This window comes from Drosophila persimilis, unplaced genomic scaffold (genome assembly GCF_003286085.1).
Source record: "Drosophila persimilis strain 14011-0111.01,24,50 unplaced genomic scaffold, DperRS2 tig00000856-arrow-arrow-pilon, whole genome shotgun sequence".
Taxonomy (NCBI): Eukaryota; Metazoa; Arthropoda; class Insecta; order Diptera; family Drosophilidae; genus Drosophila; species Drosophila persimilis.
Window position 1 is genome coordinate 398034 of NW_020825362.1, and position 25454 is coordinate 423487.

Genomic DNA, 25454 nt, shown 5'->3' on the forward strand with positions numbered 1-25454 from the left:
ACTCTCTCTAGTGGATCTCTATCCATCTGGGGACCGCAAGACTGTGATTTTGGGGCCACTGTCTTCAGTTTTCTTTCAGTCACGGACGCGATCAGTTGTCGTGAAATGCTTATTCTTTTGCTGTGACAAGAATTCCGTGAATATCTCAAGCGATAAATGTTGAAGTAGGACCAATTATATAGCCAAGGGTCTAAGGGAATCTGTGCAACATTCGTGATTGAGTTTTTAATAAAAATAGCTTGCAGGAATTATTATTTTCGGACATAGCCGGCATACCATCAAATGGAACCGCACTTCTTCTGCTGCCTAGGACGATAGTAAATCTTTGTAAGTATTTGCAGCTTTATTAAGTGGAATTGCCCAGGACTAGTTGAGATCCCACACTGCGATCACACACTCTCCCTAAGACCAAGCAAGCGGAGTGAAGTTCATAAACTAGTTAGACACATACATTAAACCAGAAAAAGTAGTTGAAGGTACAAAACTGGTTACATTACTCAAAACGAAGTCTTCCCCGCGGCCAAACCAAACCAAACCAAACCAAACCTCACCAATGCCGGAGTGTAAGAAGTAGAAAACGATGAAATGTACAAAGGTCCACGGGCAAGAGCAATAATCGCGCATAAACGAGCTGGCGAAGCTCAAAAATTATGGATGTTAAAATGAAAATGGCAATAAAAGGGGCCCCAGACACAGACACAGGCCCAGACACAGACCTGGGACCCCCGGGTAAGGCAGGGAGCCAGGGAACTGTTGTAGTAACCAAAACCAGTTGAAATACCATTTTACACAATGCAGACAGACAATAAAAGAAATTAGAAATTAAGATTCCACCCGAAAAAAGGGCGGCAAAAAGCAAAGAGCCAAAGAGCACCTACGTCGTTCGCTACTGGCACCAAAAACCCCAATAAAAGTGTAAGGAACGACAAAACAAAAGAGTGTGCGCTGTACAGGTGAATGTCCAGAGAACTGAAACAAAAGCCGGAGAACGTTTTGTTGTCCGCTTTGGTCGGTTGCTGGTTCTTTATATGTCGCTAACCGCGCAATTACCACGTTTATGAACTGGGCCAATTGACAGTTCGGACCCGTTGGCCACAGAGCCAGCCAGAGCCAGAGCCAGAGAACACCATCATTATGTGATCCCACAAACGGCGATGAGTGGGTCTTGTCGTCTCCCATGATGACGGAAGATTGCTGTACTCCTATCTCAAGATCTAAGCGTTTTGCCTCCGGAAATTGATTTTTGCTGTATGTGGCTAACGTTTACTGTTCGTGTTCTATTCACTGACAGGAAGAAGCTGTTGTGTTTGACCCAATTTTTAGGCGAGGCTTCATAATAACCGACAATTTACGCAAATTCACTCCGTCCTACTGCTCCTCCTCCTCCTCCTCCTGACTCATTGATAACTGCTGCAGTCTGCCGGTGAAAGTCCCAAAACACTCCGAAGCTGAGCCAAATGACTCAGACAGACTGGAGAGCGACAAACCACAGAGTAGCCTCGGACAAGGCCAAGACAGGTTGCCAAATCCTAGACGCCGAAAACACACCCATATCTGTATGTCTCTCCTGTCTGTCTATCTGTCACCAAAGTATTTCTTTTTTTTTTTTTTTTGGTTTTTCCTCTGGCTGGTTTTGGGTTTGGATAATTTTCACCTGAAATTAATTTCACTGAGGCAATGAAAATTTTCATTTTTTCGTGTGTCGGAAGTGGATCAAAGACAGAAAGACAGAAAAACAGACAGACAGAGGCCCGGCCCGAGAGACCAGAGAAATAGAAATGCGAAAAACCAGATTCAGATTGAAAAATTATGTACATTTTTACGAGCATTGCTTCGGTGTGCGTTTATTTTGATTTCGTTTTCGTTGTCTTGTCTCAAATTATTCATTTACGAGTTAATGAAACACTTTCGCTCGTTAAGAGGCTGTCCCGGAATCCCAGGCCGAACCCAGATCTTGGGCCGTCTTTGATCCCCCGCCACCGTTAGCGGTCTGATCGGGGGCCGGGCGTGGGATTCTCTGGCCATGCCCAAACTGTTGAGAATCGCAAATTGGTCAAGAAAACCGAACCTCATCATCATGAAGATATGCTAGCCTGGCCCAAATTGGCAGCTTTGCTGATCATCTGTGCCGCACGATTCTCGGACGGCGGCAAACAACTCAAAATGACAGAGACAGACACAGACACAGAAACGCAGACGGAATCAGAGACGGAGTTGGATTTGGAGTCGGAGACGGAGTCGGAGTCGGAGAGGGAGACAGAGATAGAGACTCTGGCTGAGCGATCAGATTGATCTCTGCAGCTGGCTCGGTCTTTGGCCTGGCCTCCGTGCCGGGGCGAAATAGAACATAACGCTAAGCTGCGACTAAATTGCATTCAAATGATGTAAAATCGCCTCTAATGGGCTGATCTTTTGTTTCGCCTGTCGGGCCGAGGCACCACTCGGTCGTGTGGAGTGGAGAGTGAAGAGTGGAGAGGAAAGCGACCTCAAATTCAAGAGTTCGTTGCGGTAAAGAAAATGCACTGGATTGGATTGGATTGGATGGATGGATGGAAAACATTTCCCCACACAGGCAGAGCAAAATGAAATACAGTCGTCCCATGCCGGAGAATGGGATGGGGGATGTGCGTGCCGCGCATGCGGAATCGCGGCACTAATTGCAATTCGGGTTCTTATCTGCTGAGTGCGTCGATGCATACTAAGAGGAAGCGGACACAGCCATGGCGACATTTGCATTAGGCATGGACTCGCGCTAAATGGAGTTATCTGGAACTGGTTGTGTGTTTTCCCCAATTTCTTAAACCATTCAATTGGGGAGTCATAAATTTGAATTTCTATTAGAAGAATCCGATAATTATCGATATTAACACTTGATTAACGAGCTGAACAGTTCTATCAGTATTAGATTCTTTAAGCTATGAAGAAAACGTTCCCTTCCTTCAATTAAGATATACATGTCTTACAAACGTTTTCCAGCTTCGCTGACAAGTCACCCGCCAAGCATTTAGCACTGTTGTTAATACTGTTACCTCAGCCTAACGGTTTTCACTCCCTGACTTTACACTTTTCAGCCTTTTCATGGCACTCATTCTCGATGGTCTCGGTAGGGGCAGGGGCAGGGGCATTGGCAGGGCGCCCTAACCAATACGTCAACCTGTTGTGCTGGAATTATAGCCAGCCTGGAGAGTGTGGAATGGGGAGGTACTAGATACAGTGAGTAATCAAGTTCCCGAATTATGCTCGAGAGCACACACACACACACATACACACATGAAGGGTCTCGGTGGGGAGTGTGTGGGAAAGAGCGGAGGAGCATCGGCAGATTTGTTGGTTTTTAATTAGTTTGTTCGTCGGTTAAAGAGTAACGGTGAATGCTTTTAATGACTCTGCGCTCTGCGCTCTTCGCTCTACACTCTCCCAGCCCGTTGAGCATTCGCGTGTCGTTCCCTAAGCTTAGCCCCGGTTCCTCAGAGGTTGCGATACTCTCCATCCACCACCCTCTCTCCGCCTATCTTCAGTTCTGTGTTATTGTTAATGTTATGCCAGTGGTTCTTTCTTGTCAACTTTTCCCCTCCGTTTGTCGTAAAAATGAAATGCACTTTTAGTTCCGCACAAATCGTAATGGAGAGGCAGAGGAAGAGAGGGAGAGGATTAGAGGAGTGACGCATTATATTACTCGGTGTACATTTGTATTCCGTATTGTTCTTCTCCTTCTCTTCTTTCCGACCAACAATGTTGTTCTGCTCCAGTAAAAGGCCTCCGCAGCGCCGTTAGAGCGATTATGAAACTGCAAATGTTGCACAGATTGCTCTCCACGCATACATATTCATCGCTCAGTGGCTATAAAACAATTAATTCATTACACAATTAGTGGAACACGTTACTTATTAAAGGCCTGGCAACCATTGTGCAATTGCAATTGCACCCACCTACCTGTTGCGTACAGAGCCACAGAGCTGTATTCGCCTTGGGTATCGGTTTCAGTATCGCTCATCAATTTTCTCCTACTTTTCGTTAGAGCTTATCGGTTTCGTTTCTTTTTGGCCGGAGGAGGATTGCATAAATTTGCACATTCCACAGTGTGTTCCCTTAACAATTATGACATCTAGCAACAGTCAAAGAGCTAGCGGTATCCGAATTTTATAATGAAGCCACCAGAAAATACATGTCTGGTCTGCCAATTTGCCATCACTTTCAAAATTAGACGACAACAAAATACACAAATAAATAAACACGAATACGAATACGAATATTTCCCCTTTTGATGGGGTTGGACTGCATTGTTCGGATGATTCAATTTTCGATTTTCTAGTTTGAAATGAACTTTCCATTTCGGTGCTTTCTGATAAGCATCCCATTGACATCGGTGCCACTGCTATAGAGCTGCCCCTGCCTCTTACACACACCTGTCACTTTTCACTTTCTTCGTGGCCTCGACACTTTGTCGGCGGCTATTATTATTGAAAGTGGTCGTGGATCTGGATGTGGATGTGGATGACTCTTCTTAATCTGGCCAAAAATCGCTCGCCTGCGGTCGGGGGGAAATGCCAACGCGCATTCGGACACAATAGAGATGGCTATGGATATATCTGTTCATTTTGGGTTTATTTTTGTACGGCAAACGGGTTAATGGCCGGTCGGCCGACTTCCGTTAGACGACGCCCGTGAATGGTAGACATTTTTGCAGCCACTGTCCAGCTCAAATTCTCATCAATCATTCTTTGGCTCTTTTTCGTCGATCTGTCCGTCCCGTCTGTCTGCCAGCCTGTCTTTCTGTCTGTCTGCCTGTCTCTCGTTTCGTTGCAATGCCTTGAACAATTTCACCGATAGAGAAAATCGGCTAATGCGAGAAATTTAATCAACTTATGCGTGGACGACGACGTCTTAATACTTAACGTTAAAAAAAGCACTCTGCAAGTGAGTGTGTGCCAGCATTATTTTTGTCTTTTATTTTATTATTTTTGTTAACTTTTTTTTTCACGCGGCTCAGACGTAAGTCAATTTATTCTTTCTTTCTCCGTTCGAACACACACACACACACAAACAAAGACGAGAGGGAGAGAGGAGTACTCGTACCAGTTACCAGTTTTGGTTTTGGCTTTTGGCGGCCTGTCTCGCTCTCCGCTCCCCATAGCGGCTGCGCGCATGCGCATCTAGGTCAAGCGCTGATGGGATGCCTATGGCTCTGGCGATGGCTTGGCTATGGCTATGGCTCCCCAAGCGTTCTAACTGTCATGGGAGCAGTAGGGTACGTACTACGTACTACTACAACGTACTGGAAGAACCTCTCTCTCTCTCTCTCTCCCCACAATACACGTGTGCCTTGTCTTGGTATCTAATTGTGCTTGTTCTTTTCTTCAATTTGGAGTCTTTTTCTGGTACTTGGAGTCCGCTTTTTGGCGGTATTTTTATTAGGGAAATGTGTTTCCGTTCCATTTCAGTGGTAGTGGGAAGTGGCTGGCAGCAGATAGGACAGAATGGAATGATGGAGTTTGTCACGGGAAGAACCATCTGAAAGATACTATTACAAACGATTAATGGAGATTTCCATGTCCCTAGGAATAAGCTAAGACACACACTAGGGTTCCAAGTACACTTTGAAATGACGAATATGATAATAGAGACCCCCATATTGGTAGCCCTATCGGTTCCACTTATTATATTATTTATTTTCAATACTCGTCCATTGATTAGTTTCTCTTCTCGCAGAAACAAAACACCCAAGCGCAGACCCCGACCCAGACCCAGACCCAGACCATCATCAAGAAATTCCAAAAATAACAGAACTTTTACTTTTGGCAGTTAGCAGTTAACAGTTTGCAGACGAGACTTTGAGAGCTTCGAGCGCCTTGGGGCCTTGGGACTTTGGGGAGCCTCATCGCTAACGATGGCTTCCCGCACCGAGACTATTTTTACCCCAACCCAACGTTTCTCCTCTGAACTCTGCTTTGATTGCACATGTACTACATTGTGGCATTACGAGCATTAATACGCGTGTATCGTACATGTGTATATGACGGTGGAACATGCGGAGTCAGGCATCGTCTTAACCATCTCCATCTCCATCTCCATCTCCATGGGCATCGCCATTCCCGCTGAACCGAAGAACTGGTTTCTGGGTACCACTTCGGCGTGGTGTGGGCTGATCCGATGGCTGGTTCGTTCTTCGAGATGTTATTGTGGCTCTGCCTGACGGCGGACGGCAGGCGGCAGACGGCAGAGAGTGCAAGGTGGAAAATAAGTGAAAATTCCGAATTTGTAGGGCTCAGCCAGCAAGCGTATCAAAGTGTCAGGGAATTCTCTAATTAAATCTTCTTTTATTATTTTTTGTTTTGTTGTGGGACAGCGCTTTCGCTTTTTATGACTGGTCACCTGAGAGGTCTTCGCTGTTCCCCTAACAGAGTGGTATCCCAATTAATTATGGAATTTATATCATGCTACATTCCTTCATTAAGATATTTCAAAGCGGGTGGGGGGTCTCGGGAGATGGAAATGGAAACGTTTCTGCGAGGACTTTGAGAGAGGCTGGGTTCGAGCTCGAGTTCGGAAAATGCAAATAGAAACCGGTTAGAGACTCTTTCGTTGTTCTTTTCTTTTGCGAAAAGTGAGAATTTTCGTTTGGCTAATGGGATGGCCAAACAGGATTAGCCGGTTCCTAGGCATGCTGGCCCATTAGCATTAGCGAGCATTTTCACGGAGAGAGAACGGGCCCGAACGAGCCCGAACGAGCCAGCTCACTCGCACTCAGAGTGGGCTCAAAAGAAAGCAAATCCGATCCGATCCCCCCCACAAAAGTCCAACGAAAGTGAAGCATCAATAAAAACATAATGTAATCCCGACTTACTTTGTTATTATCTTTCAGAACCCCCGATCAGCGATTAGATCACCTTCAACGCGTAACGGCACAGACATGGACACGGTCTATGGGACAAAGAAATACTTCCAGAGTCTATCGGGTGTGAGTGATATATACAGAGCGCAGACGACATGTCGGCAAATGGTGAGTCGTTTATCACTGGCCACACAAAGGGGGGATTACTGTTATAGTAGAACCCAACTCTTGGGAATATAATTAACATACCGCGGGGGAATTTGGGTCTCGCCTGAATAGAGAAGGCCTGTCCATTTATCGCGATCAGAATCTCTTTTGTAAATAGAAATGTTACATCAACTGAGGGTTTTCTTTCGGATCCACTCAACAAAGAACGCAGCATGCATATTTATTGTTTGTTTGGGATCTGGAGTTGGCTCGGGCTGTTTGCATTCCTCATTCCTCCGATCCCCATTCTCCGTTCTCTCGTTTCCCATTCCCCATCATCAGCTGCCAGACTAGCGACTAGCGACTAGCGACTAGCCTGGCATACTCGTAGCATAGGTAACCAGCGAGCCAAGCACGAGAAGAACAACGTTCTAAAAGGTGAATGACTTTCTCTGCCAGAAGCAGCCACGAAAGAGGAGGCACAGAGACAAAGAGAGAGAGAGAGAGAGAGAAGAAAACGCAATGAAAAGAGCCAAGACGAGAAGTTGGCCCAAAGAGAACGCGGTGCGTTCTGGGGGAAGGGTAGAAGGCAACTCAGGAAGTGCCCTGCAGCTAATGAATGTTAAATGGTAATCAAGAAACAATCAGACTCTCCCCGAGAGGTGCCTGGAACTATGCGGATGGGTGTCGCACTCCCATCGGACTCCCATCCCATCGCTCCCAGTGCTCCCAGTGCAATGACTTGTGTTCCCAGGCCAGGCTAATAAATGCACCCGATCGTAGCAACGGACCTTAACAAATCATGACAAGTGTCGTGTCGGTGAGAGGTTTGCGTTTCGACCGATTGCTGAAAATGAGGGCCAAGTGGGCCCGTTAGAAGTGCTTAGAATGCGCGGATTCACTTCCGAGAATGAGATCTCAGACTAGCAGCACAGCAGATTGGCTGCTGTGTGGCTCTGTGACCCAAGAAAGAAAGTCGCCAAAGGGCCGAGAAAGTTGTCTCTCGTCTCCGGATAATTATCTAATTAGTAGCTATCGGGATCAATTGGCAATGGGCCGTCTGGGTGGCAGTGGCGGTGGCGGTGACGGTGGCTGGCATGCTTTAGAAACACACTTACACTTCCACTCCGATCTCCAATCTCCGCAGAGCACGGACTACACGTACCAGAACACTCTGGGGGCGCAGATCCCAGCTGGGGGCCCCTACTACCATATGAACAAGCAGCCCTCGTACACGAACGATCATAGCATCAACAGCCAGTACGGGTACAATACGTGGGGCATTTGGCGCGATGGCCGGAACATTGCCCCGTCCACGTTCTCGGCCAAGACGCAGACGCAGTATCCAAAGAATCGCTCCCTTCTCATATCCTGACCACGGCCGCTTTTATAGTCCTCCTGGCTGGTGATCTCCATTGCGGGTCTTGCTTTCTACTTCAGCTCCATCAAGGCCACCCTGGAAGATCGTAAGTGTGCACACCCCACATTCTCCGCAGTGGTAGTGGGATGTTTCTTATTAATCCTTTTTCTCATTCCACAGCAATCATGGGCTTTGAGGGTTCCTTCCGCATTGCCAAGGGGGATCTGTACTCGACGGGCCCTCCAAGTACAACCACACCACGACCTACAAGCAGAAGATCGACTTTTACAAGCGCTTTGTGGAGCGGTCCCTCACGGACAATGGCCTGCAGCCGCTGCGCACCGATGTCTGGGGATTCGGCGATGGTCCTCTGATCAAGGTCTCTTTCGGCTGTTCCTCGACGTTCGCAAACTTCCGCAGTATGTACCCCATCTCCCAATCCTCTGCTTTGTGGGTTTGACCCCTCTTCGATCTCTGCAGGAATATACTGAGCGTGGAGGAGTATATCAAGGAGTCTCTGTTCCTGGAGACAGCGGCCACCAAGTCACCTATCGCTCGCTCCGTCTGGACACGGAGTCTGTGGAGATCAAGCGGATCATGGACGAGCAAGTAGTGCGATCAGCGGCAATCTTAAAGGAGGCTGTAAGCAGGCGATAGCCCACCATCTTCCCCTGATCTCCACTAACCCTCTTGTTCGCTTTGCAGCAAACGGTGCCCACTAGTCAGACCCAGCTGGAGAAACGGCTCATGAAGAAGGGAACGCCTGCCCCGGCGGTGCACCCAAAGCCACCGGGCAACAGCAACACCACTCCCAAGCCCCGGAACCCGCTCGTTCGCAACCACTCCGCCGACGAGGAGCCGGAAATCGATGTTGAGAATGCGCCCGTCATTCAGGGCTCCTTCGAGGGATCCTTCGAGATAACCAAAACGGATGCGGACATTGCCCGCAAGAAGATCCCCCCTACCCGGGCCTACCAGAGCAGCAGCAGTCTGCCTCCTAAATCGATAGCGGTGACGCCCTACTCCCTGCGGGTAAAGCCCAAGAAGCCAGGCATTGAGAAGCTCACGACGATTGTGCCCCAGCAGCAGCAGCCTTCCCTGCCCCCTGCCACCACCACCAGAGCCACCACCAAGACGACTAGGAGGCCAGCAACAACAAGCACAAAGAGAACCACTAGCACTAGTACCAGCACCAGCACCAGCACTACCACTAGCACCAGCACAACGACAACAAGTACAACAACCACGACACCCAAGCCAACAACGACAACAACCGCTGCTGCAAGTACCACCACCAAGGCCCAGCACCCAGCACCACTCTGGCCAGCACCACGACATTCACCTATCCCGCTGTGACCGTGACTGCACCCACACCCACGCATGGGAGCGTGAACCTGCCCAAGCTGGATGCGAATCTCTTCACCACGTATCCCATTCTGGACACCCAGCCCTGGCGTCCGATGCACCGTGAGGTGCCGGAGCTAATGCCTGGACCGCCGCCCGCTTTTCCGACCAAAACCCTGCCCATGGCAGGTGGAACCACGCCCACTGTCAATCATATACCCCAGAGGCGGATCGATGAGCTGGAGCTGCCGTTTATAGGAGACAATCCCACGCCACCGACAGCCGCTGTGGCGCCAGTGACCATCGACGATCCCTATGGGCCCATGTCCATTGCGGGATTCCTCAACCAGGGAGTACGCATGACCGAGACGAAGCATGAGATGCCAGGTGCAGGGCAGGAGCAGCCGGAGCAGGATATGCTCTTCTACCACAACTTTGGCAGTCCGATCTTCATGCCAGGCACTGAGAACATAGAGCGCCTAGGCGGAGCTCTGGTCGAGCCGCATCCCCTGCCGGTGCCCCTGATCGACGATGTCATTATACCACCATTCAAGCCGATCGATCCGACGCTGGGAACTGGGGACAAGCTGCCTTTCAACATCGATGCCAGCAACGAGAGGTTCGAGCACTTGGGCGGCGGTGTCATAGCCAAGAAGCAAGAAAAGCCGGAGAAGCAGGAGAAGCTGGAAACCTCCACAAGGCAGGGCCCCGTTGAGGTCACCACCCACAAGATCAACCACACCACCAGCCCTCCTCCTCCAGTGAGGTTCGTGGTTAGCAGCTCACCCAGACCCACGAGCGCGCCAGCTCTGCCGTCCCTGAAGCCGACGGACAATTCAGTGCTGGCCGACACCATTGGGGAGTTTTTCATGGAGCTGCTGAATCTACCAAAGGAGGGAAATGGCAATGCTACCACCAAGAGCACCCCCCGAAGCCAGAGCCTGAAACGGAGCAGGAGCAGGAGCAGGACCCTGCGATCGATGTTTTAGAGTCACGGATAGAGCCCGATGAAACCGAGACGCCGAAGCCGCACACTGGCAATCCGTCCAAGCCGAACTTTATGAATCTAAAGGAGCACATCCTGCAGCGCAATACCCCGTCCCTGATTCTGTCAAACGACACCCTGGCAAGCACAACAAGCGCCACTACGACCACATTCAGCACAACCACGGAGGAGCCAAGAACCGCCAGCAGCATTTCGAACAGAAACCGCATCCGAACGACCAGCGAGCGACCCACGATGATGGACGATTCCAACCTTTCCCCTCGCACTCCAAGTGGGAGTTCGTCAACAGCTCGTCCGCGCAGAACTACGGACACAATGCGAATATGCGAAAGATCTTCAACAAGACGCTGCAGGCCTGGGTATCGGAGGACATTGACAAGTCGGAGAACCTGACGCTGAACGACATCAAGACGCGCATCAACAATGCCAGCAACATACAGGACATTTCGCTGATCTTTGACACGCTGGCCTCCAAGCTGGGCATCCCCGAGTGTACCCAACAAATTTCCCCCGTTTTCCCAGAACAAACTCAAGCATCCACCCAAGGAGGAGTCAAGAGTGAGGCCAGTCCTGATTTCAACGACCACGGAACTGCCAGTCCAAGAATCGAGCGTGAAGAGCTATATAGACCAGCGGGAGCGGGAGCGGGAGCCATTCATTAAGCCAATGTCCAGTTTTATGGACGATGGGTCCTCAGAGATGCTGGGCGCAGCCATTCCAGTGGTCGGCGAGGCGGAGGTGGAAGTGGTGGATCCGCTGAAGTACGAGGAGCTTCTGAAGATCTCACAGTTCGTCGAGCCCACATCCACCACGGAGGCGAGCGTGCATCGCTTGGTCACCCTGCTCCCCGTGCGCTCCAATTCGGGCATTCGCACCTACAAGCCCCCCACCGAAGACTTTGAAGCGCAGCGCAGCAGTCAGAGCGGACCTTCCGCCGTTTCCAGCCAGGGAAAGGGCAGTGGTGGCGGTGCAGCAAACATACGGCGCAAGATCAACCTAAACCAGAGCCGTAGGTTCGGCAGCCCCCTGCCGAGGCGGTCGTTAAGGGCGGCATCAAGGTCACAGTCAAGAAATGAAATGATCATCGAGCAAGGACAGAGTCGGCCAAATAACGTCAAGATGAGATTACAAGAAGGAAGTTCTACGACAAGTGTAGGCTTCAGATTAGTTTGCAGGATGTAGGTCTTTGGAAACGATTTGTAGTAGCTCTAAGTAGGGAATATAACGTTAGTTAGATCGTTAATCGGAACGTGCAAATAACAAAATCTTGTTCGAAAATTGTTCGCTCGAGGATAGAACAATTTTGGAATGACAATTCTTGTTATACATACTTTGGCGATATCTGTGTGTTGCCAATCCTCAGTATTTAAGATTTATTATATTAAATTCCTTGTTTAAGTGCGAAATCAATATAATTTACTTTGTATACGAAGCTATGATTTAAATACATCATTTTTTTGGAATTCAGTCATTTCAATGCGATTCTTATGTTAATGTTAGATTTGGATGTGTATAAGTCGGTAGCATAAGTTTGCACTATTTATTAAATGTGAATAATTTATTATTTGATGTTTCTTTTCGATTTCCATTAGGCTAATGTACTACGATCTTGTACAAATATTGCAATGAATGTAGACTTAAATTTCGAAATTTGCGCGTTTACGGACAGACAAAATCGTAAGTCTTCGGAATATATAGCATTATCTCAGACAAATAGGGCCAGATCGGCGAACGGTCAGCTGTCCCAGGATCGTGAGGGTCCTGACTGTCGATCGGCATCAAAATCTCGACTTCGAAAATGAGGCCGATTTTTTGAAAATTTAATGATGTAACCATCATGATTTTTTGCGAAAATCGTGAAAAAATGTATGTCCTTTTTTCCGATCGCAATCGATTGGCAGGACTCTTCTGATCACGAAAAGACATGCCGCACCCCGATCGGCTGCCGTATTGCAGAGATATAGCGGACAGAAGAAACCAGTATTTCAAGGACATGCAAATCGTAGTTTTTGGAAGGCTATTTCTCAGACAAATATGGCCAGATCGGCGAACGGTCAGCTGTCCCAGGATCGTGAGGATCTAGACTGTCGAACTCTATCAAAATCTCGACTACGAAAATGAGGCCGATTTTTTGAAAATTTAATGATGTAACCATCATGATTTTTTGCGAAAATCGTGAAAAAATGGATGTTTTTTTTCCGATCGCAATCGATTGGCAGGACTCTCCTGATCATCGTAGTTTTTGGAAGGCTATATCTCAGACAAATAGGGCCAGATCGGCGAACGGTCAGCTGTCCCAGGATCGTGAGGATCCTGACTGTCGATCGGCATCAAAATCTCGACTACGAAAATGAGGCCGATTTTTTGAAAATTTAATGATGTAACCATCATAATTTTTTGCGAAAATCGTGAAAAAATGGATGTTTTTTTTCCGATCGCAATCGATTGGCAGGACTCTCCTGATCATCGTAGTTTTTGGAAGGCTATATCTCAGACAAATAGGGCCAGATCGGCGAACGGTCAGCTGTCCCAGGATCGTGAGGGTCCTGACTGTCGATCGGCATCAAAATCTCGACTTCGAAAATGAGGCCGATTTTTTGAAAATTAATGATGTAACCATCATGATTTTTTGCGAAAATCGTGAAAAATGTATGTCCTTTTTTCCGATCGCAATCGATTGGCAGGACTCTTCTGATCACGAAAAGACATGCCGCACCCCGATCGGCTGCCGTATTGCAGAGATATAGCGTGCAGAAGAGACCCGTATTTTATAGATACGCAAATTCGAATCTTCGCAAGGCTATATTTCAGACAAATAGGGCCAGATCGGTGGAGGACCTACTCTCCCAGGATCGTAAGGGTCCAGACTGTCGCTCGGCATGATGATTGATCAAGAATTTTTGCGAAAATCGTGATGAAATGGATGTCAGGGCAATCGATGTTACCCACTGTGGCGTCCGGCTATCGTCGTGGCATAATAAGCCTGCTCTGACGCCCATTCATACGCCGCCTAATCAAGCGATGGGTTACAGCTTCAAAACGCGTAAGTGAATCAGTATATAATTATGGACATATTTTAAAATATATGTATCTTCCTTCACAGAGGACTTATGTACCCTACGCCTTACCTCAAACCGAGTCGTGTCCGATTACCCCCCGCCAGACGGAGACCTATCCAAGCATGAGCGAGGCGTATGGGAGACAGACCGAGTCCTATCCCAGCCAGACAGAATCGTATCCCAGCAGGATAGAAGTGCACAACTACAAGATCCGAGCCTAGCAAGCCATCGTCATCCTTCGACCTGGCCATAGACAGATCTCGTAGTATATAGTAGTATAGTATACGGATATATAGTAGGTAAAATTGTCTATTTGTACTAAGCTAAGTTTTGATGAATAAAACTATTGAAAAATCATCCTTGCTGTATTCTGTATCGGGGGAGACTATTCACATTACAAAAAGGCGTGAGACGCCCAGATCGGTACACAAATGGCGGAATAAACGAATTTTTTTGATTGGGGAAAAGGTCCTTGATCCTTAATAAGGACTCCATTAACTTTGGGACATTTTTTCGATCACAGGAAGCCATCGCACGCCCAGATCGGCCCACAAATAGCCCATAAAACTAAATATGTATGGTAGGGGTTGTTGGAGTCCTTAACGAAGGATCAAGGATATTTTTCTGATCATGGCGGACCATGGCACGCCCCGATCCGACCACAAATAAGAAAGAAAACAAGATATACATGTCTAGAGCAAATATCCTTGATCCTTGGTCCTTGATAAGGAGTGCATTAGATAAAGGAATCTATTCCGAACCCAGGAAGCCATCGCACGTCATGATCGGGCTTCAAATAACGAAGAAAACAACAAAAGTTCTTGTTGTCAATTGTTGTACAACAACAATAACCACTTTCAAATTGCGTCCGCTCAAATGGGGAAAAACGAGAATTTCAGATCTGGGATACCAGGCGAACAGAAATCAGTAGAAGGTCGCTGCTTTTTTTAAAACTTTGGAAGGCTATTTCTCAGACAAATATGGCCAGATCGGCGAACGGTCAGCTGTCCCAGGATCGTGAGGATCTAGACTGTCGAACTCTATCAAAATCTCGACTACGAAAATGAGGCCGATTTTTTGAAAATTTAATGATGTAACCATCATGATTTTTTGCGAAAATCGTGAAAAAATGGATGTTTTTTTTCCGATCGCAATCGATTGGCAGGACTCTCCTGATCATCGTAGTTTTTGGAAGGCTATATCTCAGACAAATAGGGCCAGATCGGCGAACGGTCAGCTGTCCCAGGATCGTGAGGGTCCTGACTGTCGATCGGCATCAAAATCTCGACTACGAAAATGAGGCCGATTTTTTGAAAATTTAATGATGTAACCATCATAATTTTTTGCGAAAATCGTGAAAAAATGGATGTTCTTTTTTCCGATCGCAATCGATTGGCAGGACTCTCCTGATCATCGTAGTTTTTGGAAGGCTATATCTCAGACAAATAGGGCCAGATCGGCGAACGGTCAGCTGTCCCAGGATCGTGAGGGTCCTGACTGTCGATCGGCATCAAAATCTCGACTACGAAAATTAGGCCGATTTTTTGAAAATTTAATGATGTAACCATCATAATTTTTTGCGAAAATCGTGAAAAAATGGATGTTCTTTTTTCCGATCGCAATCGATTGGCAGGACTCTCCTGATCATCGTAGTTTTTGGAAGGCTATATCTCAGACAAATAGGGCCAGATCGGCGAACGGTCAGCTGTCCCAGGATCGTGAGGGTCCTGACTGTCGATCGGCATCAAAATCTCGACTACGAAAATGAGGCCGATTTTTTGAAAATTTAATGATGTAACCATCATGATTTTTTGCGAAAATCGTGAAAAAATGTATGTCCTTTTTTCCGATCGCAATCGATTGGCAGGACTCTTCTGATCACGAAAAGACATGCCGCACCCCGATCGGCTGCCGTATTGCAGAGATATAGCGTACAGAAGAAACCAGTATTTCAAGGACATGCAAATCGTAGTTTTTGGAAGGCTATTTCTCAGACAAATATGCCCAGATCGGCGAACGGTCAGCTGTCCCAGGATCGTGAGGATCTAGACTGTCGAACTGTATCAAAATCTCGACTACGAAAATTAGGCCGATTTTTTGAAAATTTAATGATGTAACCATCATGATTTTTTGCGAAAATCGTGAAAAAATGGATGTCCTTTTTTCCGATCGCAATCGGTTGGCAGGACTCTTCTGATCACGAAAAGACATGCCGCACCCCGATCGGCTGCCGTATTGCAGAGATATAGCGGACAGAAGAAACCAGTATTTCAAGGACATGCAAATCGTAGTTTTTGGAAGGCTATTTCTCAGACAAATATGGCCAGATCGGCGAACGGTCAGCTGTCCCAGGATCGTGAGGATCTAGACTGTCGAACTGTATCAAAATCTCGACTACGAAAATGAGGCCGATTTTTTGAAAATTTAATGATGTAACCATCATAATTTTTTGCGAAAATCGTGAAAAAATGGATGTTCTTTTTTCCGATCGCAATCGATTGGCAGGACTCTCCTGATCATCGTAGTTTTTGGAAGGCTATATCTCAGACAAATAGGGCCAGATCGGCGAACGGTCAGCTGTCCCAGGATCGTGAGGGTCCTGACTGTCGATCGGCATCAAAATCTCGACTACGAAAATGAGGCCGATTTTTTGAAAATTTAATGATGTAACCATCATGATTTTTTGCGAAAATCGTGAAAAAATGTATGTCCTTTTTTCCGATCGCAATCGATTGGCAGGACTCTTCTGATCACGAAAAGACATGCCGCACCCCGATCGGCTGCCGTATTGCAGAGATATAGCGTACAGAAGAAACCAGTATTTCAAGGACATGCAAATCGTAGTTTTTGGAAGGCTATTTCTCAGACAAATATGGCCAGATCGGCGAACGGTCAGCTGTCCCAGGATCGTGAGGATCTAGACTGTCGAACTCTATCAAAATCTCGACTACGAAAATGAGGCCGATTTTTTGAAAATTTAATGATGTAACCATCATGATTTTTTGCGAAAATCGTGAAAAAATGGATGTTTTTTTTCCGATCGCAATCGATTGGCAGGACTCTCCTGATCATCGTAGTTTTTGGAAGGCTATATCTCAGACAAATAGGGCCAGATCGGCGAACGGTCAGCTGTCCCAGGATCGTGAGGGTCCTGACTGTCGATCGGCATCAAAATCTCGACTTCGAAAATGAGGCCGATTTTTTGAAAATTTAATGATGTAACCATCATGATTTTTTGCGAAAATCGTGAAAAAATGTATGTCCTTTTTTCCGATCGCAATCGATTGGCAGGACTCTTCTGATCACGAAAAGACATGCCGCACCCCGATCGGCTGCCGTATTGCAGAGATATAGCGGACAGAAGAAACCAGTATTTCAAGGACATGCAAATCGTAGTTTTTGGAAGGCTATTTCTCAGACAAATATGGCCAGATCGGCGAACGGTCAGCTGTCCCAGGATCGTGAGGATCTAGACTGTCGAACTCTATCAAAATCTCGACTACGAAAATGAGGCCGATTTTTTGAAAATTTAATGATGTAACCATCATGATTTTTTGCGAAAATCGTGAAAAAATGGATGTTTTTTTTCCGATCGCAATCGATTGGCAGGACTCTCCTGATCATCGTAGTTTTTGGAAGGCTATATCTCAGACAAATAGGGCCAGATCGGCGAACGGTCAGCTGTCCCAGGATCGTGAGGATCCTGACTGTCGATCGGCATCAAAATCTCGACTACGAAAATGAGGCCGATTTTTTGAAAATTTAATGATGTAACCATCATAATTTTTTGCGAAAATCGTGAAAAAATGGATGTTTTTTTTCCGATCGCAATCGATTGGCAGGACTCTCCTGATCATCGTAGTTTTTGGAAGGCTATATCTCAGACAAATAGGGCCAGATCGGCGAACGGTCAGCTGTCCCAGGATCGTGAGGGTCCTGACTGTCGATCGGCATCAAAATCTCGACTTCGAAAATGAGGCCGATTTTTTGAAAATTTAATGATGTAACCATCATGATTTTTTGCGAAAATCGTGAAAAAATGTATGTCCTTTTTTCCGATCGCAATCGATTGGCAGGACTCTTCTGATCACGAAAAGACATGCCGCACCCCGATCGGCTGCCGTATTGCAGAGATATAGCGTGCAGAAGAGACCCGTATTTTATAGATACGCAAATTCGAATCTTCGCAAGGCTATATTTCAGACAAATAGGGCCAGATCGGTGGAGGACCTACTCTCCCAGGATCGTAAGGGTCCAGACTGTCGCTCGGCATGATGATTGATCAAGAATTTTTGCGAAAATCGTGATGAAATGGATGTCAGGGCAATCGATGTTACCCACTGTGGCGTCCGGCTATCGTCGTGGCATAATAAGCCTGCTCTGACGCCCATTCATACGCCGCCTAATCAAGCGATGGGTTACAGCTTCAAAACGCGTAAGTGAATCAGTATATAATTATGGACATATTTTAAAATATATGTATCTTCCTTCACAGAGGACTTATGTACCCTACGCCTTACCTCAAACCGAGTCGTGTCCGATTACCCCCCGCCAGACGGAGACCTATCCAAGCATGAGCGAGGCGTATGGGAGACAGACCGAGTCCTATCCCAGCCAGACAGAATCGTATCCCAGCAGGATAGAAGTGCACAACTACAAGATCCGAGCCTAGCAAGCCATCGTCATCCTTCGACCTGGCCATAGACAGATCTCGTAGTATATAGTAGTATAGTATACGGATATATAGTAGGTAAAATTGTCTATTTGTACTAAGCTAAGTTTTGATGAATAAAACTATTGAAAAATCATCCTTGCTGTATTCTGTATCGGGGGAGACTATTCACATTACAAAAAGGCGTGAGACGCCCAGATCGGTACACAAATGGCGGAATAAACGAATTTTTTTGATTGGGGAAAAGGTCCTTGATCCTTAATAAGGACTCCATTAACTTTGGGACATTTTTTCGATCACAGGAAGCCATCGCACGCCCAGATCGGCCCACAAATAGCCCATAAAACTAAATATGTATGGTAGGGGTTGTTGGAGTCCTTAACGAAGGATCAAGGATATTTTTCTGATCATGGCGGACCATGGCACGCCCCGATCCGACCACAAATAAGAAAGAAAACAAGATATACATGTCTAGAGCAAATATCCTTGATCCTTGGTCCTTGATAAGGAATGCATTAGATAAAGGAATCTATTCCGAACCCAGGAAGCCATCGCACGTCATGATCGGGCTTCAAATAACGAAGAAAACAACAAAAGTTCTTGTTGTCAATTGTTGTACAACAACAATAACCACTTTCAAATTGCGTCCGCTCAAATGGGGAAAAACGAGAATTTCAGATCTGGGATACCAGGCGAACAGAAATCAGTAGAAGGTCGCTGCTTTTTTTAAAACTTTCCCGCCATTTTTCAACCCAAAAGTATGCAACATTGTTTGCAATCGCCAAAGTTGCTTGCTGTTGATTTCTGTTCGCCTGGTATCCCAGATCTGAAATTCTGGATTTTGGCCATTTCATTGTTGTACAACAACAAACATTTCTAGTATAACAATTGGCAACAACAACTTTTGTTGTTTTCTTCGTTATTTGAAGCCCGATCGAGACGTGCGACGGCTTCCTGGGTTCCGAATAGCTTCCTTGATTTAGTGCATTCCTTATCAAGGATCAAGGATATTTGGTCTAGACATATAAATCTTGTTTTCTCCCTTATTTGTGGCCCGATCGCGACGTGCGACGGCTTCCTGGGTTTGGAATAGATTCCTTTATCTAATGCACTCCTTATCAAGGACCAAGGATCAAGGATATTTGCTCTAGACATGTATATCTTGTTTTCTTTCTTATTTGTGGTCGGATCGGGGCGTGCCATGGTCCGCCATGATCAGAAAAATATCCTTGATCCTTCGTTAAGGACTCCAACAACCCCTACCATACATATTTAGTTTTATGGGCTATTTGTGGGCCGATCTGGGCGTGCGATGGCTTCCTGTGATCGAAAAAATGTCCCTAAGTTAATGGAGTCCTTATTAAGGATCAAGGACCTTTTCCCCAATCAAAAAAATTCGTTTATTCCGCCATTTGTGTACCGATCTGGGCGTCTCACGCCTTTTTGTAATGTGAATAGTCTCCCCCGATACAGCATACAGCAAGGATGATTTTTCAATAGTTTTATTCATCAAAACTTAGCTTAGTACAAATAGACAATTTTACCTACTATATATCCCTAAACCTAACAACAACGAGATCTGTCTATGGCCAGGTCGAAGGATGACGATGGCTTGCTAGGCTCGGATCTTGTAGTTGTGCACTTCTATCCTGCTGGGATACGATTCTGTCTGGCTGGGATAGGACTCGGTCTGTCTCCCATACGCCTCGCTAATGCTTGGATAGGTCTCCGTCTGGCGGGGGGTAATCGGACACGACTCGGTTTGAGGTAAGGCGTAGGGTACATAAGTCCTCTGTGAAGGAAGATACATATATTTTAAAATATGTCCATAAATATATACTGATTCACTTACGCGTTTTGAAGCTGTAACCCATCGCTTGATTAGGCGGCGTATGAATGGGCGTCAGAGCAGGCTTATTATGCCACGACGATAGCCGGACGCCACAGTGGGTAACATCGATTGCCCTGACATCCATTTCATCACGATTTTCGCAAAAATTCTTGATCAATCATCATGCCGAGCGACAGTCTGGACCCTTACGATCCTGGGAGAGTAGGTCCTCCACCGATCTGGCCCTATTTGTCTGAAATATAGCCTTGCGAAGATTCGAATTTGCGTATCTATAAAATACGGGTCTCTTCTGCACGCTATATCTCTGCAATACGGCAGCCGATCGGGGTGCGGCATGTCTTTTCGTGATCAGAAGAGTCCTGCCAATCGATTGCGATCGGAAAAAAGGACATACATTTTTTCACGATTTTCGCAAAAAATCATGATGGTTACATCATTAAATTTTCAAAAAATCGGCCTCATTTTCGTAGTCGAGATTTTGATACAGTTCGACAGTCTAGATCCTCACGATCCTGGGACAGCTGACCGTTCGCCGATCTGGCCATATTTGTGTGAGATATAGCCTTCCAAAAACTACGATTTGCATGTCCTTGAAATACTGGTTTCTTCTGTACGCTATATCTCTGCAATACGGCAGCCGATCGGGGTGCGGCATGTCTTTTCGTGATCAGAAGAGTCCTGCCAATCGATTGCGATCGGAAAAAAGGACATCCATTTTTTCACGATTTTCGCAAAAAATCATGATGGTTACATCATTAAATTTTCAAAAAATCGGCCTCATTTTCGTAGTCGAGATTTTGATGCCGATCGACAGTCAGGACCCTCACGATCCTGGGACAGCTGACCGTTCGCCGATCTGGCCATATTTGTGTGAGATATAGCCTTCCAAAAACTACGATTTGCATGTCCTTGAAATACTGGTTTCTTCTGTACGCTATATCTCTGCAATACGGCAGCCGATCGGGGTGCGGCATGTCTTTTCGTGATCAGAAGAGTCCTGCCAATCGATTGCGATCGGAAAAAAGGACATACATTTTTTCACGATTTTCGCAAAAAATCATGATGGTTACATCATTAAATTTTCAAAAAATCGGCCTCATTTTCGTAGTCGAGATTTTGATACAGTTCGACAGTCTAGATCCTCACGATCCTGGGACAGCTGACCGTTCGCCGATCTCCCTTATTTGTGGCCCGATCGCGACGTGCGACGGCTTCCTGGGTTTGGAATAGATTCCTTTATCTAATGCATTCCTTATCAAGGACCAAGGATCAAGGATATTTGCTCTAGACATGTATATCTTGTTTTCTTTCTTATTTGTGGTCGGATCGGGGCGTGCCATGGTCCGCCATGATCAGAAAAATATCCTTGATCCTTCGTTAAGGACTCCAACAACCCCTACCATACATATTTAGTTTTATGGGCTATTTGTGGGCCGATCTGGGCGTGCGATGGCTTCCTGTGATCGAAAAAATGTCCCAAAGTTAATGGAGTCCTTATTAAGGATCAAGGACCTTTTCCCCAATCAAAAAAATTCGTTTATTCCGCCATTTGTGTACCGATCTGGGCGTCTCACGCCTTTTTGTAATGTGAATAGTCTCCCCCGATACAGAATACAGCAAGGATGATTTTTCAATAGTTTTATTCATCAAAACTTAGCTTAGTACAAATAGACAATTTTACCTACTATATATCCGTATACTATACTACTATATACTACGAGATCTGTCTATGGCCAGGTCGAAGGATGACGATGGCTTGCTAGGCTCGGATCTTGTAGTTGTGCACTTCTATCCTGCTGGGATACGATTCTGTCTGGCTGGGATAGGACTCGGTCTGTCTCCCATACGCCTCGCTCATGCTTGGATAGGTCTCCGTCTGGCGGGGGGTAATCGGACACGACTCGGTTTGAGGTAAGGCGTAGGGTACATAAGTCCTCTGTGAAGGAAGATACATATATTTTAAAATATGTCCATAATTATATACTGATTCACTTACGCGTTTTGAAGCTGTAACCCATCGCTTGATTAGGCGGCGTATGAATGGGCGTCAGAGCAGGCTTATTATGCCACGACGATAGCCGGACGCCACAGTGGGTAACATCGATTGCCCTGACATCCATTTCATCACGATTTTCGCAAAAATTCTTGATCAATCATCATGCCGAGCGACAGTCTGGACCCTTACGATCCTGGGAGAGTAGGTCCTCCACCGATCTGGCCCTATTTGTCTGAAATATAGCCTTGCGAAGATTCGAATTTGCGTATCTATAAAATACGGGTCTCTTCTGCAAGCTATATCTCTGCAATACGGCAGCCGATCGGGGTGCGGCATGTCTTTTCGTGATCAGAAGAGTCCTGCCAATCGATTGCGATCGGAAAATAGGACATCCATTTTTTCACGATTTTCGCCTAAAATCATGATGGTTACATCATTAAATTTTCAAAAAATCAGCCTCATTTTCGTAGTCGATATTTTGATGCCGATCGACAGTCAGGACCCTCACGATCCTGGGACAGCTGACCGTTCGCCGATCTGGCCATATTTGTGTGAGATATAGCCTTCCAAAAACTACGATTTGCATGTCCTTGAAATACTGGTTTCTTCTGTACGCTATATCTCTGCAATACGGCAGCCGATCGGGGTGCGGCATGTCTTTTCGTGATCAGAAGAGTCCTGCCAATCGATTGCGATCGGAAAATAGGACATCCATTTTTTCACGATTTTCGCCTAAAATCATGATGGTTACATCATTAAATTTTCAAAAAATCAGCCTCATTTTCGTAGGCGAGATTTTGAAAGAGTTCGACAGTCTAGATCCTCACGATCCTGGGACAGCTGACCGTTCGCCGATCTCCCTTATTTGTGGCCCGATCGCGACGTGCGACGGCTTCCTGGGTTTGGAATAGATTCCTTTATCTAATGCATTCCTTATCAAGGACCAAGGATCAAGGATATTTGCTCTAGACATGTATATCTTGTTTTCTTTCTTATTTGTGGTCGGATCGGGGCGTGCCATGGTCCGCCATGATCAGAAAAATATCCTTGATCCTTCGTTAAGGACTCCAACAACCCCTACCATACATATTTAGTTTTATGGGCTATTTGTGGGCCGATCTGGGCGTGCGATGGCTTCCTGTGATCGAAAAAATGTCCCAAAGTTAATGGAGTCCTTATTAAGGATCAAGGACCTTTTCCCCAATCAAAAAAATTCGTTTATTCCGCCATTTGTGTACCGATCTGGGCGTCTCACGCCTTTTTGTAATGTGAATAGTCTCCCCCGATACAGAATACAGCAAGGATGATTTTTCAATAGTTTTATTCATCAAAACTTAGCTTAGTACAAATAGACAATTTTACCTACTATATATCCGTATACTATACTACTATATACTACGAGATCTGTCTATGGCCAGGTCGAAGGATGACGATGGCTTGCTAGGCTCGGATCTTGTAGTTGTGCACTTCTATCCTGCTGGGATACGATTCTGTCTGGCTGGGATAGGACTCGGTCTGTCTCCCATACGCCTCGCTCATGCTTGGATAGGTCTCCGTCTGGCGGGGGGTAATCGGACACGACTCGGTTTGAGGTAAGGCGTAGGGTACATAAGTCCTCTGTGAAGGAAGATACATATATTTTAAAATATGTCCATAATTATATACTGATTCACTTACGCGTTTTGAAGCTGTAACCCATCGCTTGATTAGGCGGCGTATGAATGGGCGTCAGAGCAGGCTTATTATGCCACGACGATAGCCGGACGCCACAGTGGGTAACATCGATTGCCCTGACATCCATTTCATCACGATTTTCGCAAAAATTCTTGATCAATCATCATGCCGAGCGACAGTCTGGACCCTTACGATCCTGGGAGAGTAGGTCCTCCACCGATCTGGCCCTATTTGTCTGAAATATAGCCTTGCGAAGATTCGAATTTGCGTATCTATAAAATACGGGTCTCTTCTGCACGCTATATCTCTGCAATACGGCAGCCGATCGGGGTGCGGCATGTCTTTTCGTGATCAGAAGAGTCCTGCCAATCGATTGCGATCGGAAAAAAGGACATACATTTTTTCACGATTTTCGCAAAAAATCATGATGGTTACATCATTAAATTTTCAAAAAATCGGCCTCATTTTCGTAGTCGATATTTTGATGCCGATCGACAGTCAGGACCCTCACGATCCTGGGACAGCTGACCGTTCGCCGATCTGGCCATATTTGTGTGAGATATAGCCTTCCAAAAACTACGATTTGCATGTCCTTGAAATACTGGTTTCTTCTGTACGCTATATCTCTGCAATACGGCAGCCGATCGGGGTGCGGCATGTCTTTTCGTGATCAGAAGAGTCCTGCCAATCGATTGCGATCGGAAAAAAGGACATCCATTTTTTCACGATTTTCGCAAAAAATCATGATGGTTACATCATTAAATTTTCAAAAAATCGGCCTCATTTTCGTAGTCGAGGTTTTGATGCCGATCGACAGTCAGGACCCTCACGATCCTGGGACAGCTGACCGTTCGCCGATCTGGCCATATTTGTGTGAGATATAGCCTTCCAAAAACTACGATTTGCATGTCCTTGAAATACTGGTTTCTTCTGTACGCTATATCTCTGCAATACGGCAGCCGATCGGGGTGCGGCATGTCTTTTCGTGATCAGAAGAGTCCTGCCAATCGATTGCGATCGGAAAAAAAGGACATCCATTTTTTCACGATTTTCGCAAAAAATCATGATGGTTACATCATTAAATTTTCAAAAAATCGGCCTCATTTTCGTAGTCGAGGTTTTGATGCCGATCGACAGTCAGGACCCTCACGATCCTGGGATAGCTGACCGTTCGCCGATCTGGCCATATTTGTCTGAGATAATGCTATATATTCCGAAGACTTACGATTTTGTCTGTCCGTAAACGCGCAAATTTCGAAATTTAAGTCTACATTCATTGCAATAATTTGTACAAGATCGTAGTACATTAGCCTAATGGAAATCGAAAAGAAACATCAAATAATAAATTATTCACATTTAATAAATAGTGCAAACTTATGCTACCGACTTATACACATCCAAATCTAACATTAACATAAGAATCGCATTGAAATGAACTGAATTCCAAAAAAAATGATGTATTTAAATCATAGCTTCGTATACAAAGTAAATTATATTGATTTCGCACTTAAA

At 46.0% G+C, this 25454-nt stretch overlaps 1 pseudogene; it reads left to right on the plus strand.

Annotated features, from left to right (window-relative positions):
- Positions 1–173: 173 nt before the first annotated feature.
- Positions 174–12082, plus strand: LOC6601911 (annotated as a pseudogene).
- The last annotated feature ends 13372 nt before the right edge of the window (positions 12083–25454 follow it).